This window comes from Pollicipes pollicipes, unplaced genomic scaffold, assembly GCF_011947565.3.
Source record: "Pollicipes pollicipes isolate AB1234 unplaced genomic scaffold, Ppol_2.1 Scaffold_4219;HRSCAF=4965_pilon_pilon_pilon, whole genome shotgun sequence".
Taxonomy (NCBI): Eukaryota; Metazoa; Arthropoda; class Thecostraca; order Pollicipedomorpha; family Pollicipedidae; genus Pollicipes; species Pollicipes pollicipes.
Window position 1 is genome coordinate 2,351,494 of NW_023596448.1, and position 7,450 is coordinate 2,358,943.

The window sequence follows — 7,450 nt, forward strand, 5'->3', positions numbered from 1 at the left end:
TGGTGATCTGACGAGCAGTGGCAGAGGAGGTGAATGTGCGGAACATGAGCAGCGCTGCCTCGCTCTCTCTCTCTCTCTCTCTCTCTCTCTCTCGCTCTCTCTCTCTCTCTCTCTCTCTCTCTCTCTCTCTCTCTCTCTCTCTCTCTCTCTCCTCTCTCTCTCTCTCTCTCTCTCTCGCTCTCGCTCTCGCTCTCGCTCTCGCTCTCGCTCTCGCTCTCGCTCTCGCTCTCGCTCTCGCTCTCGCTCTCGCTCCGCTCTCGCTCTCGCTCTCGCTCTCGCTCTCGCTCTCGCTCTCGCTCTCGCTCTCGCTCTCGCTCTCGCTCTCGCTCTCGCGCTCGCGCTCGCTCGCGCTCGCGCTCGCGCTCTCGCTCGCGCTCTCGCTCTCGCGCTCGCGCTCGCGCTCTCGCTCGCGCTCGCTCTCGCTCGCTCTCGCGCTCTCGCTCTCGCTCTCGCTCTCGCGCTCTCGCTCTCGCTCTCGCTCTCGCTCTCGCTCTCGCTCTCGCTCTCGCTCTCGCTCTCGCTCTCGCTCTCGCTCTCGCTCTCGCTCTCGCTCTCGCTCTCGCTCCTCTCTCGCTCTCGCTCTCGCTCTCGCTCTCGCTCTCGCTCTCGCTCTCGCTCTCGCTCTCGCTCTCGCTCTCGCTCTCGCTCTCGCTCTCGCTCTCGCTCTCGCTCTCGCTCTCGCTCTCGCTCTCGCTCTCTCTCTCTCTCTCCTTCCCCATGCCGTGGCGGCAACGGCACACCAGGGCGTGAATGGCACGCTGGGAGCATGGAGCATCCACTCCATCAGTGTTTGTTGACGTCTTCATTGAAGAAAGGGGCGATTTGTACACGCCTCTTTGCAGACGCAGGGCTGCGTAAGAGATACGGCGGAAAGAATGGTGCAATCTCCAAGGACCGGCGTGTTGCACGGGTTGGGTCAGTGCACGGAATAACGCTGTTAGGCTGCATTTCACTGTAACTGAGACTCAGGGCGACAGAGAGTCTCCCGTTCCACCTCTGATGGACTCACCTCAGCTTTTACCAGGCATGCCGCAGGCTTTGGAAGAGTGCTGCCGCTGCTGATGGGCACAGGGCCGCGGGCCATCAGCAGGATTGTCGCCTGTTCCAGCTGCGTGTGCTCTCCTTGGGACGTCACTGGCCTGAGAGGTGCCCTCCACACATCCATGATGATTGAGGCTCTTGCGCTGACTCAGGTGTTTGAAGTCAGGTGTTTGAAATCGGTGCTGAAGCGGACTGAACTAAAGCGCATTCAGCTTGCTGCTCAAATTCCAGCGCATCGCTCAGATCTCGAACGAGTTCGTGGCTTAATTCTTAGATGGGCCTTCTTGCATGCCTTTTCAAAGAGAGATATTTCTCGCGAGATAGGAAAGTATTTGTATACATTGACTTTTCACTGATAAATCGCTAGTCGAAAGAGCACATTTTTAGTATTATATTATTTTTAAATTATTTATATTATATATATATTATATATATATATATATATAAATTTTTAATTTATTAATATATATATTGTTATATATATAATGTTATTGTGTATAATTAGGTATGTATTATATATATATAATTTATTATATATAATAATTATTAGGCATATATATATATATATATATATATATATATATATATATATATATATAATAATAATAATACACAGTCATCAGATAAACCGCTGGACGGGCTTAATGTAGATGCGTACACGGGAACACCAAATTACGTTAAAGGACCCGTCTCATCCTTGGGGCATATTTTAAAAACATACCATTGGGAAACCTCGGGACCATCAGGTCTAATAATAGACGTGAATGAATGCTAAGTGAATGCTAATGCTTACGTGATGCGAATAAAAGATTGCTGGTGATCGGCTCAGTGGGCGGCAAGGGCATGTTACCGACAGGCGCATGGATGAGACAGTAGAAATAGCCCATTCCTCGGAAAAAGCAACAGGGGAAAACCAGGTTTTTCGCTGAGGAGTGAGGGTATTACTACTGTCTTATATATGTGAATAGTGTTCCGCGCAAACACACTTGATAACTGGCAAGCTCAAAGTTTGAAGTTTGAACCACTGCGTTACTTTAGACCATGTGATATTCCCATTCCTTAAGTCAAAGTGCGTCTCGAAAAGAACCATTGTGCTAACAGAACGTTTCGTTGAGCTTCTTGGATACTATCTTCGCATTTAGTTATCTCGACAAAACAGTGTTTCAAGCTTTCGCGGCGTTGTTTTAAACAAACGATTTGACAAATTGGTGTGTTGCAAATCTTACAAAACACACACGTGGGAAATACACGACAAATTACATGTATGTTTTCGTAGTGGTGAGGATAGCCTGTTAGCCTGGTGACGTTTCATAGCCTGTCCATCGTGCATGGGTCCTGAGATAAAGTTAGAGAGTCAGCGTAATGCGTACTCACCGGGCTCCCCTCCCCAGAAAATGTTGGCCACGCCCATAATTGAAAACAAGATCGGCATCATGACAGTGTGCATAGCTGTAGCGAGCGTGCTCGGGAGCATGCCACGAGGTAAGGCACCTCCACTACCTTTCGCAAGAACGGAGAAGGTCGTGCTGACGGCCTACGCCTCTAAAAAAACAATGCGCTACGTTTTTGTCGGCATTGTGGGGTTTGTCCTATGTGCTTTCATGGTTAGTGCAATATTAGGCTTCCATATTCAGCGTTCAAAATGAAAGAATGGGGGATGAAAAACACGAAAGGTTCTTAAAGAGTACCGTGGGACCCCGGAACGGATATATGTTCTCATGCACTGCTGCCATGGAGCAAATTGTTTATCGCATAATCTATTCAAAATATCATTATCTATATAAATGATAATCTAGCTTACATATTTTTACTGTTATATGACGTTGTTTTTAGACATTGTGCGGCTCGTGCCATCCTGATAAAATTGGGTCATCATGCGTGTGGGAGGTGTGCGAATAGTCCTCCAATACGATGGGTAAAAACGTCAGTAGAACTTCCCTTATCGATGGGTCAGACAACACCTGACGTCATGGACAAGAACGTTTACAACGAATGGAACAGATCAGCGCATTGCGACGTACCTTGCGGGTGCGACGTGCGGGTCAAACAGGAGCCAAATTTCTGCTGAATGCCGTTGCCCAGTCACACCATGCCATGCGGGGACGAAGGCTCCTGGCTGGATGACGATGTGCAAGAAGCAAGATGTTAGGTTGTCAGTTCACCTAAGAACATCTGGCAGCAAACTTTTAACTCGGCTGACGAGGTTTCTCAGGGAATCTGTACCTGATCACCGGAGCTTGGAGCTGATGCTTGCTGTCGACAAGTGATGGCATCGGCCGAGGAGACTAAACGCTCTGAAGCCCGCTATATGTTGGTTCATCGGTCCGTAGGAGCAGGCATCACAGCGCCTTAACCTGCAGGCACTGAGCATGACCGGAGCTGGAAAAGCGATGATGCATTCGTGCGACCCGCTCTGGCTGCGGGTCCACAGCGGGAGAGACAGGGATAGGGACTAGTTGAAAACTCACGTGCCACTGGGAAGAGAGGTGGGTCGTCGTATGCCGCATTAAAGCCGTGCTGTGCCGAATCCAGGGAAGTTCCGGGGTGCAAGGCGACCAAAGTCGTGTCTTATGTTAAGGCACGTATGCGCATATGGCCCCTTCCTCAGTTATTGGCCGTGGTAAGCTCACATTGACGGGTGGAGTTGTCGGGCGCAGTGCGTTGGCGCCTGGTTAGGCGGCGGTGGTCGTGTCTCAGCCGCGCCCAGTCTCTCTGCAGCTGATCATTCCCATGCGACAGTGTACGGTTATTCGGCGCAGTGCGTTGGCGACTGGTTAGGCGGCGGTGGCCGTGTCTCAGCCGCGCCCAGCCTCTCTGCGGCTGGTCATCCCATGCAGCAGTGTACGGTTATTCAGCGCAGCGCGTTGGCGCCTGGTTAGGCGGCGGTGGCCGTGTCTCAGCCGCGCCAGCCTCTCTGCAGCTGATCACTCCCATGCAGCAGCGTACGGTTATTCGGCGCAGTGCGTTGGGCCTGGTTAGGCGGCGGTGGCTGTGTTTCAGCCGGGCCCAGCCTCTCTGCAACTGATCACTCCCATGCAGCAGTGCACGGTCGCACGGGCGGCGATAACGGCTCGAATAAAATGGGCGCCAGAACACGCCCTTGCGCCAGTCTCATCCGCCGCAGCCTCCGGTCGCAAGTCGTCACCGTCGGCAGTCATGAAGCTGGTGCTCCTCCTCGTCGCCATGGCGGTGGCTGTTGCCGCGCAGGACCACAGCACGCACCAGCCGGACCCCGAGCGCAGGTGCTACTGCAGCATGGGCGTGCACAACATCTTCTTGCACGCCATCCTCTTTACATTCCATCCCATGTTCGATGCACAGTGCGACTCCGGCGCTGAGAAGCTCTGCGTTGAGGAGTGCTTGGAGCACAAGGACGTGCTGGAGGCCGCCGGCGGCTGGTCTGCGAAGCTGCCTGAGCACCATTACCCGGGTAACGTGAGAGTCGGTGACGTGGCCTGCCAGAACCTCGGCCGCGACGAGAGCCGCGGCATCCTGACACAGCTGTACCACGCGATCTGCGACCAGCCCACCAGGTGGACCGGGCCCGGCCTCACGGAGCCGCTCTGCTGCGACGACGGCAAGTTCGTCCGCTGCTTCTAGGAGCTGACGCTGTGCTCCTCCTCGGCGCCATGGCGGTGGCCGTTGCCGCGCAGGACCACAGCACGCGCCGCTTTGGCGATATTGGGTCCGCTCTGTACGCCGCTGTGTTCCAGTTCATCAGCGGGGCCGCGCTGACGGTCAGAGGTTGTTGAGTCGTATGAGGGCGGAGAAAATACACGCGCAAGTTGACTCCGGGGGTTTTCATGTGACGTGAAACGTCGGCGGCTGCATGGTTGGGGTGCTTGAAGTGGTGCTCACGTTTCGACCTGCCTGATAACAATGATTATCAATAGAAGTACTAGTTGGATTTAGCGCCCAAGCTGATTATTTAGCGCCTGGTTATGCAACAGCGCGCGTATAGTCTCAGCCACATGCTGGTCGCACGTTTGTGCTGGGCTCTTTCACTCGGAGGTGCTGTGTTACATATTTTTGAAGAACCGCACGATTTCTTCATATTTCTTCACTTTATTTGATCGGCCGCCTTCGTCCCGATGGCGATCTCTCGAAGCTCAGCGTGTGTCATCGTCCCAGACACTTCAAGGGTAGGCTCTCTTTAAACCGCAATCACACACAGATTGCTGGTCGCGGACGTTGCAGGCATTTCCTGCCGCGCATGCCAGTGTCTTCTGCACCGCCTGGCGCCGACGCCGGCTCCACTCTGTGGTGGGGGGGGGGGGGGGGGGGCGTCGGGGGTGTTGCCGGATTGTTTGTGGAAAAGAATAGCAGCCCTAATAGGCCTCTGTAATAATGTTGATAACACATTCTATTAGCAGCTTAAGTCTCACAATACGCTATTGTGTGGATATTTGTAGATCGCTGGCTCCTCTGCATACTGAGTTCTCGCATGAAAGTTCCACTTGGTTGCGCCATCACTGCAGCCGAAAACCGAGCGCAAATCCCTTCTAAATAACTCCGCGGCGCATTCCGACGGTCCGCCGTATCCAATGCCAACCATTACCGAGGCGGTCGTGACTCTCTGATCTTGATTCGGCGCGGTCGCCGAACTCTCCCTCTGCTCGGACTGATGGAGACCAAAGCCTGCGGTCGGCCGGCCCTCAGTTCGAAAGATTAGCTTGATGGAGCGATGGGACGCAGAGCGTAGCCCGGGGTGCGCCGCCCAGCTGCGCCAGCGGAGCTCAGCGAGGTGACAGGTGGAGAGTGGAGCCTGCAGTGACTGGGCCGGAGCGCGGGGAGCCTGCCTTGGTGCCCGCGGCTGGCGAGGCTTTCGCGTGTGTTCGACGACCGCTGGAGAGGTGTGCGGCGGCGCCCGCCGGCCGCTGGAGCGGTATGGGGCGGCGCCGCCGGCCGCTGGAGCGGTGTGCTGGCGGCGCCCGCCGGCCGCTGGAGCGGTGTGCGGCGGCGGCCCCGCCCGCCGGCCGCTGGAGCGGTGTGCGGCCGGCGCCCGCCGGCCGCTGGCCGCTGGCGCGGCGTCTGCAGCGGCCGGCCGGCCCCGCTCCCCACCGGGCCGGCGTACGGCGGCGTGACCTTGCGGCCGGCGCGTGACCCCGCGGCCCGCTCGGCCGGCAGGGGCGCGGCAGGTGGCGCCGCGGCGGACAGGGGACGGGTGCAGGGCTGCCGCGAGACGGCCCGCGGACTGAGCGGCGCCGAGGCGTGTGCGCGGTCGGGCACCGCGACGCCTGCGGTAGCCGCTGCTGCAGAGCGCTGTCCGAAGCCACACCCGGGTACCTTGCTGTTCCAGTGTTGTCACTGGCAATACTCCGAGCACCGGGCCTCTACAGTATTCCCACGCTGCATGATGGTCGCAAAAGAGTGCGCAAGTTCGTAATGCTGGTGAAGTCCAAAACGATTAGTTTTTGTATTGTGGCGCGACTTGCTCTTCTAGTGCAGCGACAGCAAATGATGGCGGTTGGCCCCGAACCGGGCCGCCCCACTAGCAGCCCTCCTCATGCCTTCGCATGCACGGAGGCCAGCTGGCAATTGAGATAATAACGAGGCTGATCTGCCCGCGCAGGTCCTCTGTAATGAGTGTTCCTGTTCGTCTCGCCTGTGTGAGGGGCATGTTTGCTACGAACCCAGGCGCATGGCGTGCCGGGCGCCAAGACTTGAAGGGCGGGTCTGGTGGCACGGGTCTGGTCCGGTGGCACGGGCTGGTCCGATGGCACGGGCTGGTCCGATGGCACGGGTGGTCCGGTTGGCACGGGCTGGTCCGGTGACACTGCCTTGGCACTTGAGCACGGGACATCATTATCGTCTTCACTCATCGCCTGCGCTATGACGAATCGTGCATGTTTTGGGATGGGTTGTATGATGCATACTATTCGCATATGCAAGAGGTATACTGCCGCGGTTTGCGTCAGTACCCGGACTGACGGGACTGTTATGTATGGGCACATATGTAGCAGGTGCGGCTGGTAGCGCCGCAGTATCGCACGCCACTGATGGCGGAGCAAACCGCAACTCAACTGGTCGTGCACCTCAAGACCGGTGACGTATTGGTTCGGAGCTGGCAGGCCGTCAGTCGGCTGTCGGCTCGGTTGGTGGCGGCACCTGTGCTGGCTGCACGGCGGCTTTATGGATGTCGGCATTGCATGCGAGTCTCGACCGTTGCCCTGACAAAGCCGCCAGCCACGCCTGTGAGCAGGCCAAGTGTCGGTCTTCTGCTGTTGTCTTGCGATTGGGGCACGTTTTACGAGGACGTCGGCGTCGCGCCCGGTGGTGCGATCCGTCGCTGGCACTCCTTGTCTTTGATGGAGAAGGCAGCGGGATAATTGATACTGTGGATACATGCGTGTTAAAGTTGAATGGAATGATAATGGCCAATCAATATGCAGGTGCTGCAACGGGTACA